This window comes from Carassius auratus, unplaced genomic scaffold (genome assembly GCF_003368295.1).
Source record: "Carassius auratus strain Wakin unplaced genomic scaffold, ASM336829v1 scaf_tig00039176, whole genome shotgun sequence".
NCBI classification, from domain to species: Eukaryota; Metazoa; Chordata; class Actinopteri; order Cypriniformes; family Cyprinidae; genus Carassius; species Carassius auratus.
In genome coordinates, this window is record NW_020526494.1 from 1 (window position 1) to 12345 (window position 12345).

The window sequence follows — 12345 nt, forward strand, 5'->3', positions numbered from 1 at the left end:
TAATTGCCTTAGACGGAGGGAACCCGGTTAGATCAGGAACATCCCAAATTAATGTCACTGTGCTGGATAACAATGACAACAACCCCGTATTTCAGAAAAATGTTTATAAAGCGGCTATTTCTGAAAACACAAAAAAGGGCACAACGATTCTTAAAGTAGAAGCAAATGACTTGGACGAAGGTCCTAATGGAGAGATAAAATATTCCTTAGGAGAGCATACTTCTGATGCCTTGCGCTCGTTATTTCACATCGATGAGAATACCGGGGAAATTATACTAAACGGAGAGTTGGACTATGAAACCACTCCTATGTACAACATTGAGATAAGAGCTAGAGACAGAGGTGTCCCCGAAATGGAGGGCCATTGCACAGTTAAAATTGAAGTCTCGGATATTAACGACAATCCACCGCAGATACTGCTTACGTCTAAACCGAGCCCTGTGCGCGAGGACGCGCCTAGCGGTACAGTTGTAGCGTTAATTAGCGCACGGGACATCGACTCTGGTGACAATGGAAAAGTCAGTCTGCAGACACAGTCTGACCTTCCGTTTATTTTAAAACCATCTTTTTCAAACGAGTATTCGTTGGTAACAAACGGTGTTTTAGACCGCGAATCGTTCCCTGAGTATAACGTGGAAATCAACGCATATGACTCAGGCTCGCCCTCTTTAAGTAGCAAAACAATAATTCCAGTTAAAATTATTGATGTTAACGACAATGCACCAAAGTTCTCTGAAAATGTGTATTATGTGTACGTAAAAGAAAATAACACTCCAGGCTCTATTATCTGTTCGTTATCTGCCCAAGACGTTGATGTCGGTGTAAATGGTAAAATATCATACTCTATTGAGAACCCTAAAATTGGGATACTCCAATATCCTCGTATATGTACATAAACTCTGACAATGGAAGCATATTTTAGCATGCATTCGTTTGACTTCGAAAAAAATAAAAGTGTTTGAAGTCATCATTCAGGCTAAAGATCATGGTTCTCCATCTTTAAGCAGTAACGCGACCGTTCGTGTGTTTATTTTGGACCAGAACGATAATGCACCTGTTGTCATTTACCCGTCCACATCTATGGGGTCTGTCTCTCATCAGAGGATGCCCCGTTCTGCTAAAGCAGGACATCTCGTTACTAAGGTAACAGCAGTGGACGCAGACTCGGGTCATAACGCCTGGCTGTTCTACAGGCTCGCGGAGGCCACGGACGCGTCTCTGTTCAGTGTCAATTTACATACGGGAGAGGTGAGGACAAAACGCGCTGTTTTCAGAGCACGACGACTCCTCTCAGAGACTGCTGATAGAAATAAAGGATAATGAAGAACCGATCCAGTCCACCACAGTCACAGTGGATATATTAATAGAGGACGGCTTTCATGAGCCAGTCTCAGACTATAGAGAGAAAACGATCGAGCCCAACAAGAAAACTGGCAAAATTACATTATATCTGATCATCTCTTTGGCTTCGGTGTCCTTGTTTTGTATATTGACGTTTTTCATCTTACTGGTGAAATGTGCACGAGGCAGTAGAAGCTGCTGTATCAGGAGGACAAACTCTGAATACAAGAACCCCAACAGAAACCTGCAGATCCAGCTCAATACTGACGGGCCCATTAAGTATGTGGAGGTTCTGGGAGGAGACATGATGTCTCAGAGTCAGTCCTTTGGCTCCTATCTCTCTCCAATGTCAGAATTCAGTGATCTCACCCTCGTTAAACCCAGCAGCACCACAAACTTTACAGACACACTAAACGTGCTCGATGCGTCATTACCAGACAGCGCGTGGACGTTTGAGAGCCAACAGGTGAGACACATTTTACATTTATACATTTTGCATTATTATGAGTAACTGAGAGAGTGACGGACTATCAGCACCTTGGACAGCTCCTTGCGCGCTTTTGTCTAAGCAAAGTAACTTTCCTCCAATAGAAACGCATGTTTTTATCCCCACCCCTTTAACGCTTCTCGTAGACCCGCACATGCTTGTTGCTCTTAAGAGCTGTATGGTAAGTTTAGAAACTTAGAACAAATGGTGGAGATCAATGGATATAAAACAAATCGTGTTTCTCATTTACTAAACAACGTATAGTCGGGTTTAGAATATGCATGAATTAAACCCCCAAAGAAGTCTCTAGCTACTAGTGAAAATGGAGCTTAAAGAGCTTTTTCAGAGACATTTGGACTGGGCTGCAGTTTGGATGTTTTTAACTCTTTGTGTTTTGCAACGCACGCTTCGGAACTTTTATATTCTACGGCTGAGGATTCTAAACCAGGGACAATTATTGGCCACTTGACTAAAGATTTAGGAATGGACGTTCATATAATGCTTAAAAGAGAGATGCGAGTCATATCGGAATCTAATGGTAATTATTTTGACATAGACCTGACATCTGGAGCTTTGGTGGTCAAGCAAACAGTGGACAGAGAGAGTATGTGTGGAGGAAGTTTACACTGTCACACTCGGATTCAGATTTCTCTTCAAACTCCTTTGGAAATGCACAGCGTTACGGTTGAAATTGTGGATGTTTAACGACAACGCGCCACACTTCCAAAGTCGAAACACTTCTTTGGAAATTTCAGAAGCGGCTGCGCCAGGCACAATATTCCGCTTAGAAAGTGCGCACGACCCTGACGTGGGTGTGAATTCACTGCGCTCTTATTTTCTTAGTCAAAACGATTGTTTTATGTTAAAAGTAGACACTAAAAGCGACGGAAGCAAAATCCCAATCTTAGTCTTAAACAAGCCTCTCGACAGAGAAAAGACGAGCGAATATAGATTGATTTTAACTGCAGTTGATGGCGGCAGTCCAGAAAAAGTCCGGCAACAGTGCCATTTTTATAAATATTCTAGATGTCAATGACAACGCGCCACACTTTCATAATCCTACAAAAAGAATCATGCTTTTAGAAAATTCACCTCATAGAGCGTTAGTTGCTACTCTTAATGCCTCTGATGCCGATCATGGTCAAAATGGTGAAATAACTTATACGTTTGATAAATACACTCCTGACAATGTGTTAAAACTTTTTAGCGTGGATTCTATGACTGGTGAAATTAGAGTTACAGGACTAGTCGATCACGAGCTCGCTAATATATATGACGTCACTGTTCTTGCTAGAGACAAAGGAATACCTCCCATGGAGGGCTCGTTGCAACATCAAAATCGAGATTATTGATGTGAATGACAACACTCCTGCTATCAGCATTAATGTGGTTTCTCCAGTAATCTCTGAAAATGTGAGTTCAGGGACTGTCATTGCCCTGATCAAAGTCAAAGATGAAGACACAGGGGAAAATGGCGATGTGAGTGTGCACATTCCTTATGGGTTGCCTTTCAAAATGAGTTCGCCATATAAAGGGCTTTTCACTTTAATGACCGATGGCCTGTTGGACAGAGAGGCTGTGGCTGAATACACTATTACTGTGACTGCCACAGACTCTGGTTCCCCACCCCGTTCCTCCCAGGAATCTTTTGTGTTACGTCTTTCAGATGTTAATGATAACCCCCCAGTCTTTTCACAGCCTTCCTACTCTGTGGACATAGCCGAAAACAATGCCCCAAATGCTCTCCTTCTGTCCGTGTCAGCCTCAGACCCAGATTTGGGTGAGAATTCCACTGTTTATTTCTCAATTTTAGAGAGCGAAGCTCTTGGAAGGTCTGTGTCCTCATATGTATATATAAACCCAGATAGTGGGCAGATATATGCCATGAGAAAGTTTGATTATGAGCAATTGAATGCTTTTCAATTCATAGTGCAGGTTCTTGATAGAGGAACTCCAGCTCAAAGCTCCAACACTTCGGTGCATGTATTTATTATAGATCAAAATGATCATCCTCCTGTCCTTATATACCCTGCACCCCCATTTGATGGGACACTGCAGTTTGTGGTACCTAGCACAGCTGGCATCGGACACCTACTCAATCGCATCACATTCGTGGATGGCGATAGTGGCCACAATGCTTGGTTATTTTACAGTCTCTCGGGGCATGATGCTGAAATGTTTCATATAGGTGCACATACTGGAGAGCTGCGTACAGCCCGTAGACTTACAGCAGAAGACAGCAAGTCTGTTTTTAGCTTCATTGTGATTGTAAAAGATAACGGCAGGCCTTCTCTCTCCACTAGCATGGTAGTTAACATCACCCTAGCTGAGAAAGCTTCAGATGTCTCTTCTGAACGTATTAGCTCTACCTCAACAAGTCCAAAAGGGTCTAACCTCACTCTGTACCTTATAATCATACTATCCTTCGTTATTACAGTCTCATTCCTGGTTATCATTTTTATAGTGGTGCGCTGGCTAAGTCACCATGGTTATGTTATGTGCCTCATGCAAAAACTCGGTTTCAAGCACACACCTCGTGAGCACCAACACAATGACCTCCACCTGCAGCTAAATACTGATGGTCCTATTAGATACATGGAGGTCGTGGGGGCCTCTCGGGATTTCAACAAACACAAATACACGCATGGTTTCTCCACTATCTCCAGCAGGAGCGACTTTGTGTTTGTAAAGGCCCCACAGAGCACTCTAGGCATGCGACTGTCAAAAAGACTCTTCACTCACTCACTCTTGAAGGTGAGATTTTCAGAAAATATTACCTTATATACATTTTAAAAGTTTAGTGTCAGTAAGATTTATTTAATGTTTGATGAGACAGAAGTCTTCTATGCCCATCTTATTTTTATCTTAAACACATTTAAATGGCAATACAGTGAAATATTATTATAATTTTAAGTAACTGTTTTGTATTTTGTATTTTTTTTTTTTTTACATATTTTACAATGTAATTTATTCATGTGATAGCAGCCATTACTCCAGTCTTCGGTGTCATATGATCCTTTTTTTTTTTTGTGGAAACCGTGATACATTCTTTTCTTTCTTCAGGATTATGCTGAATAGAATGTTCAAAAGAACAACATATATGTGAAATAGAAATATTTTGTACAATTGAAAGTGTGTTTATTGTCACTTTTGGCCAATTAATGCATCTCTGCTGAACAGAAGTATTAATTTATTTTAAAAATTCTTACTGACGCCAAATTTTGATGGGTAGTGTATGCAGTTACTTTCCGTTAAGTAAAAAATGTTTGCATATGTTAGTGAAACAAATGATACATGATTCATATATTTGTAGTATTAATTTTAATGTCACCATTTCTCAAAATCATTTTTAGTTATATGGAAATCATGCTGTGTATGTCATTAATGGCTCTAGTTACTATGACTCACATTTTGGACTAAGCACTCTATAATGCCAAGTGTATTAAGAATCGGGCCACAATCTGAGCTTTTTCTAGACCAAATGACTCAGCAGAGAATTTAACTGTATAAATCTGAGAAGAATTATGACTGAAAATATTGTGTTCCAATCCTCAAGTCAGGTGAGGCAGATTGTTACAGTCAATATGATTTACAAAGCAGAAGCAGTTGTATGAAGTTGTATGCATACAGTTCCGAATAGCAGACAGTCTCTGTGGAATCTATAATAGAGTTTGTAGGACCAAAGTGGGATATTGCACAAGCTTGAATGCTATCTTGCAACACAATGACTCAACTCAGTGTAGGGAGATGCAATAGAATTGTATGGGAAACTAAGGAAAATATGACAAAGTGATGAAAAAATCCAAAGAGGGTTGATATTTTAGCCATAATCCTCCTACAAGTTAGCTCATATTTTGTTTGATACAGACCTGTGTATACTCCTCATGTACATGTACTCATGCGTGACAGCAACATGATCGAAGTTTCAATTATTCACACACACTCTCCCATAACCTATTGTCTACTTTATGTTCTTCTTTGTTGCTGTTTGTAACCACTGCCTTCAACTTTTTTTTTTCTGTATCAGCAAATGTGAAGTTTCAGAAAACAGTCCTGAGGAAAAGCTGAGGAAGTGCACCAAAATGTACTTTGCTGTCAATAATTCAAATTTGTGTTTCAGAACTGCAACCTTCTAGGACAGGATGGAAGGACCTGTGATCCAGGATGGACCAATAGTGGATATGAATCTCTATGACGAACAAACGTATTGACAAATCTCTCTTTTTTTCTTATTTTCAAGCAAAATCCACCTAATGCTGACTGGCGATTTCCTCCAAACCAGAGGCCTGGACCCAGCGGGTGAGTGTTGGATTCAGTTTATGTGTCTAGCAAAACCTATAAATACATTTGAGATCATCCACGTGGTAATACGTACACTGTTTTGTAATAATTTTCATTTAATCTCTCTGATTGGAATGAGATAATAAAAGAACAAAGTCTGGGATTACCTGTCAACAGTTGAGTGCCTACATTTTTGGTGGCCACTATATTAATCTAGTCAGCAGGAAGAGTTGAGTAATACCAAATACCTTCTAAAATGAACAAATAATAATAATATACTTAAAAAAAAACTAAAGTATTAATACATTTTTCAGCAACCGAGAGAGATGACGTGTGGTGGAGTCTTGCAAATACCAAAATATCTAGATTAGAAAATGCAGTAATTTAGTAATGTTCCTTCCTTCAGTGTTTTCAAAATCTGAGAAATATTTGAGTGACTAAATGTTTGATGGTCACTGTCTTCTGCATTTAGTCAGCAAGAATAGTTAAGAAAACAATATTTATAGATAAAATCTATATTAGAGTCTTACATAATTTACAAATTTTCCTTCCATATAGACATATAGAGTGTTTTCATCTTTATATTTAGCCCATTATCACCATTATATAAATATTAAAAATGCCAAAGACAATTTACTATAATCGTGCAAAAATAAACACTGTAGAGAAATTCTGCAAAAGAAATAAAGTCCTCCAAAAGTAAAATCCTACAAAACAAATCCTGTGAAGAATATCCTGCAAAAGAAATGACATGGGTGGGAAAAACCTGCAAATACACCAAATATATTATGACAGCAATCAGTGTGAACCAACTTCCTGTGAGACACAACGTCTTGAGTATGTAAGGTTTAAAGATGAAGGAAACCCAAAGACGTTCTCACCCATCCATGTGCTCTGGTCAGACGCAGGGTGATTAAGTGACAGCTGCATGCTCCTGTGCTTATGTTTCAGCCAACACAGGTTCCACACCCTGCAGCAGAGATGGACTCCATACGAGAAGTCCAGGTAGAGTGAAGGCGAAGAGAAGGCTAGTGTGTGGTAGCGTTTGACTTCACCTGGTGTAGCCTTCTAGTGGAATGCTGTGTTTAGGTCTTACAGATTATGTGTCCTGCAGCTTCCAGCGACATGCTGTCCAGTCTACACATATAAATGTGAACACAAATTACATGCAGTTGGTTCATTTGAGGATAAGGCTTTTGGATGTGTGTGTATCGCTGAGAGCTGTTTGTTGCATCTTGCTCTGCGGGTTGTCATTGCAGTGTGTTTACCTGTGCTTAGTAAACTTGTTTGTTCCAATTTGATTTGTTTTGGCTTTGTAGAGCCAAGTCTGTGAAGTCTGTCCCTAAAGAGTAGAGAAAAATTTCTGTCCTTATGTACGGACTTTGCTATCAATCTGTTTGTGTGGGCAGAGAAAGAGAGTAAAAATCTGCTTTTTTAGTTATGCCATTTTAAAACTGAGCAGCCTGTAATAACCAAAATATACTTAAAGTGATAGTTCACCCCCCCAAAAAAAAAGAAAAAAAAAGAATGACCTTGTGTCATTCCAAACCTGTATGACTTTTTCTTCTTAGAAACACAAAATATTCAACAAACTACTCAAACTTGCATCTTTGAAAAAAAAAAAAAAAAAAAAAAAAAAATGAATAAAAATTTCTACCCAAATTAAAAACACATTGAAAGACTTTAATATAAGGGCATCGTGCACATTTTCCTAATAAACGTATTTTCCTTTGTCCATTAACATACTTATCTGAAGCTTATCAGAAGATCTTTTTTTATTATTACTTTTTATTTATTTTTGACAGCTTTAATTTGATTGGACAGTACTCAAAATAACAGAGTAGACAATAGCTTGAGGGACAAACTATAAACCTTTATGACAATTGTTTAATTAAATAATAATGATAAAAAAAATCTACACTGTAAATACTCAAATTTACATTTGCTGATATGTTTACATGTTTTATAAGCCTGAGAACATCAATTGACCGAAACGTTGCTAAGCTAATAACATTTTCCAAGGATGCAATTTTGAGTGCTGTTTAGGTGTTTTTTATTCATTTATTTATATATATCTGGTCTATACTAGACTGCATATGAATTGGATATGCGAGGCACTATATTTTCTATTTAGCATTTTACAGATGAAAATAACGTTTATACAGGTTTGAAATAACATGAGGGTGAGTAATTGAAAAAAAAAAAAAAATAGGGCGCGCTAACCCTTTAAATAATGCTAATTGTGACTTGATTGAAGGGCAAAGTGTATTTGTTGTCAAGCCACATGGTATAAACAGACACAACTGTATTCTGATCAATGTATCTGTCTGTTTACTTCATGTCTACCACTGCTTCTTCGACTTTAGCTTCCATTTTCAGACTACACTGCACTGTCCTGCCCTGTCACACAAAATGGCTGTCTCAGCTAATGAACCGGGTACATTTATGCTAGCAAACCCAGTGGCTGCTGTTCTCATATATGTGTGAGAGGAGAAATGCGAGTAAAAAGCACCATGAATGTGTTTGAGTGTGTGTTGAGTCACTAACCCTGTTCTCTGTCATGTAGGGCTGGAGCTCGTCCTGATGAGGCAGGTGCCAGCGCTGGCGTGATCGCAGGAACAGGACCGTGGCCCAACCCCCCTACCGAAGCTGAACAGCTCCAGGCGATGATGGCAGCAGTGAACGGTGAATCTCAATCTCACTTATTATTCCATCTTTTTTAAAAAGAGAGTGAATAAGAGAATGAGGAGAAAGCATTAGCACAGACTCGAACCAGAAATAAAAGCATAGCCAACAAGATAAACATTTTCCTTATAAAGTGAAGAAAAAATCTGCCAGAGATATCCTTCATGCTGATCAGCTTTACAAGCTAAAATTTCATGATAATCTTACTGATTAAGCTAATTAAGGAACCCGTTGGGGGCAAATCAGCCCAGCAGCATCCAAAACACATCATATGCTGGACTTTACAGCAGGGAAGTATGTCCACATATATTGTATTGGATGTATCAGTACTCAAGATTAGATTCTGAAGACCGGTAATAACTGGATGATGTAAGGAAAGAGGGAGATAAGTAGTGAGTGAGAGAAGAAAGAGAAGAGAGAGTGTGTCTTCCAGAGTAAAATGGATCTCACTATTTATTGACTGTTAGAGAGTCAAATTAGTTGAGTGTAAAGAGACAAAGGAGCCTTTTTCCTCTCCACAGCTGCAGTCAGAATGACTGTACTGATGTTGTTCTCTAGCCTAGATGACAGTCTGTGCTCTTTTAATGTATCTGAAGTGTTTTACGAAACAGTCACGAAATCTACTCTTTTTTTTTTTGTGAGTAAACTTAAAATTATATATAGTTCATAGGTCATCATTTACTCACCCTCAAGTTGTTCCAAACCTGTAAGAGTTTCTTCAGCTGTTGAACATAAATGCGGTTATCCAAACAGTTGCCGGTAGCCATTGACTTTCATAGTATGAAAAAAATAAAAATACTATGGAAGTCAATGGCTACCATCAGCTGTTTGGATACCAACATTCTACACAATGTGTTCAGTAGAAGAAAGAAACTCAGCAACTTAAGGCCGAGTAAATTATGTCATAGTTGTGGTTATTTTTTGTGTGAGCTATCCCTTTAAGTAGCCTTTTATTTAATTAATATCATGTAAATCTGCTGTTTAGAATTTATGCTTGTATGTACAGTACACTACAAGTTCAGTACTGTTAAGTGCACTTCTTTTTAACGTGTGGGTTTGGTTAGGTTAACAATTTCATGACTACAATTTAATTATGAATTTGTGAAAAAAGGAACAGATTTTTGATGTGGTAACAAAGGCAGAACTGCCTCACTGCTGTTAGATGACGATGCCACTTCCATTTGCAATGCATTTCACAAGAACTGTGAAAATGTTTTCACTGTGTTATTCCTGTATATACATGTCTTCAGTTCTCTAAGCACGTTGCTGAGTATGTGATGTGTGTCGATGTTACGGCATACATAATGCATGGGGGGATGGGCAGGCAGAAGCAGGTCACTAAGGGAGCTGCAATGCGGTTTCTGAGTGACTGAATTATGAGCTCTGTGCCGAACCAACCCATCTATAACCTTTTCCATCTCTCTGTCTCCTGTTCTTTTCCTGTCTCTATACCTCCTTCTATTTCCTCTTTCTTTCTCATCCTAACGTTCCTCTCAGAAGCAAGTGAAGCCGCTGCAACTCTCGGCCCTCGCTACAATCCACAGTATGGCCCAGACTACCGCCAGAACGTCTACATCCCAGGCAGCACCGCTACCCTCACGGCCAACCCTCAGCAGCAGGTACCCCAGCAGGCCCTTCCCCCTCCCCAAGCCCTTCCTCCTGTCGAAGCCCCCAAGGCAGCTCAGACGCCCGCCAGCAAGAAGAAGCCTACTAAGAAAGACAAGAAGTAAGACAGAAGCGTGGAAGCACTATCAGAGCTGCAGAAATATGTCGCAAGGATCTGAGCATCTCCCCTCAAAAAAAAAAAAGGAAAAAAAGGAAACAGTTTAAAGTTTGTTTAAAGAATCAACCATCTTTAGATTTAAGGCTCTTTTTTAGTGAGGCTTTTATTTGTTTGTCTTAGATTTCCTCATTTTTATTTATTGTATTTTGACTTGTATTACAATATCTTACTCAATAACCCCAAAAATGAAGTATTTACTGTTTTGCTGTCGCTGAAACAGAAAGAATGACTGAACAAGAGGAGGTGTGTTCAGATCCCTGAAGCTATTCAGATAACTCTCCTGTAAATAGCATTACTAAAACAAGAAGAAAATATACATTTCTTCTTTTATTTTTTCTAAATGTCATGTTTCAGCCTTCTTTTTGTGATTTTTTTTCTCTCGATGCAAAGTAGATGCTTCTTGTGGTTACAAAATGTAACGCTTGTAGGCTTTTTAACAATGTGCCACAACTCTCACCTTGACTGGATGAAGGTTTTGAGCTGAACTATGCAGTGAAATGGGGATACTAAGAAAAAAGAGGGCACAAGAAAGTTTATTTAATTAGATCTCGGGGTAAGAGGATACATTTATGTTCGGTGAGACACTGTTGGCATGGTATTTAAAAATAGATTCAGTCTTCATTAACTTCTTAATAGCTAGTTAAGCAGAGCTGAATGTTAGGTTAACAACATTAACTATTCTTTGCATTTATTTCTTGTTAGCTTGGTAAAAGAATCCTAAAAATGCAAGAAAAGATTATCTCAATTTTTTGTCAAAGTAAATGCACTAAGAGTTAATGGAAAACTTGAAGTAAATTAAAAAGAAAGAAACAAAGAATGAACATGTGGAAAGACTAATGACTAACTTCAGTGCGACACTGTACTTGAATGGATCTTAGATGGAAGGATTCTGTCCATTGTTCTGCACCAACCATAGTGTATATAAAATGTGTAACCTGTCTGTACAAACATTAGAGCCACAAGGGCTGGCTGTTACAGGAATGTTTCAGTATTTTTAATAAAAAGCAACAACAACAACAACAACAAAAGATAGAAAAAAGATCAAGTGTAGTGTTGTAGGAAGAAAACCTTCAAAATCATTAACTAACCAAACTGTACATATACAACTTCTGAAAACACGCAATCGTAGCTTAAGGCTTGTGGAGTATGTGCATATTTTTGTGGTTTTCCCCCTTGATTACACTTTGAACTTTCCTTTTCTCCAGTCACCTAAAACTTTGAAAGATAACATATTATACTTACTGTCTTTAGAGTACCACCCCTCCCCACATCTTGCTGTACTTTTCTGTGCTTGTAATTCCAATCAGTCGGTAATGATACTGGAATGCCACTTCTGTCTGTTTGACTATGAATATCTATCTATCTATATATATATATATAAATGTATGTCTGCTGCTTGGCTACTTTTCCTGTATTTGGCTGTGATTCCTTTTAAAGAAATGCTTAGCACCTCATGTTACCCTTTTTGTTTTTGTTAGCTAACATTTATATTGCTGTTGATTTATGTTTTACTTTATTATTGGAACACTTACATTTGAAATAAAATTTTGTCAGAACTCACAGTCACGGCTGAGCTGTATTTCTGGAATTGCTTTGTCTGTGAACACAGTTGTGGACATCTGACTCATATCCAACTATATTCAAAAAGTTGGGGTCTGTAAGGTATTTAAAAGAAACTGCTACTTTCATTCTGCAAATATTAAACAAACTGACCAAAAGTGACATTAAAAGGCAATACAATAAATGAATAAATAAAATAAAATAAATA

At 38.4% G+C, this 12345-nt stretch overlaps 2 pseudogenes; both read left to right on the plus strand.

Annotated features, from left to right (window-relative positions):
• The first annotated feature begins 8 nt into the window (after window positions 1-8).
• Window positions 9-12139, plus strand: LOC113083712 (protocadherin gamma-C5-like; annotated as a pseudogene).
• On the plus strand, window positions 2136-4707 carry LOC113083711 (protocadherin gamma-C5-like; annotated as a pseudogene).
• Window positions 12140-12345: the final 206 nt, after the last annotated feature.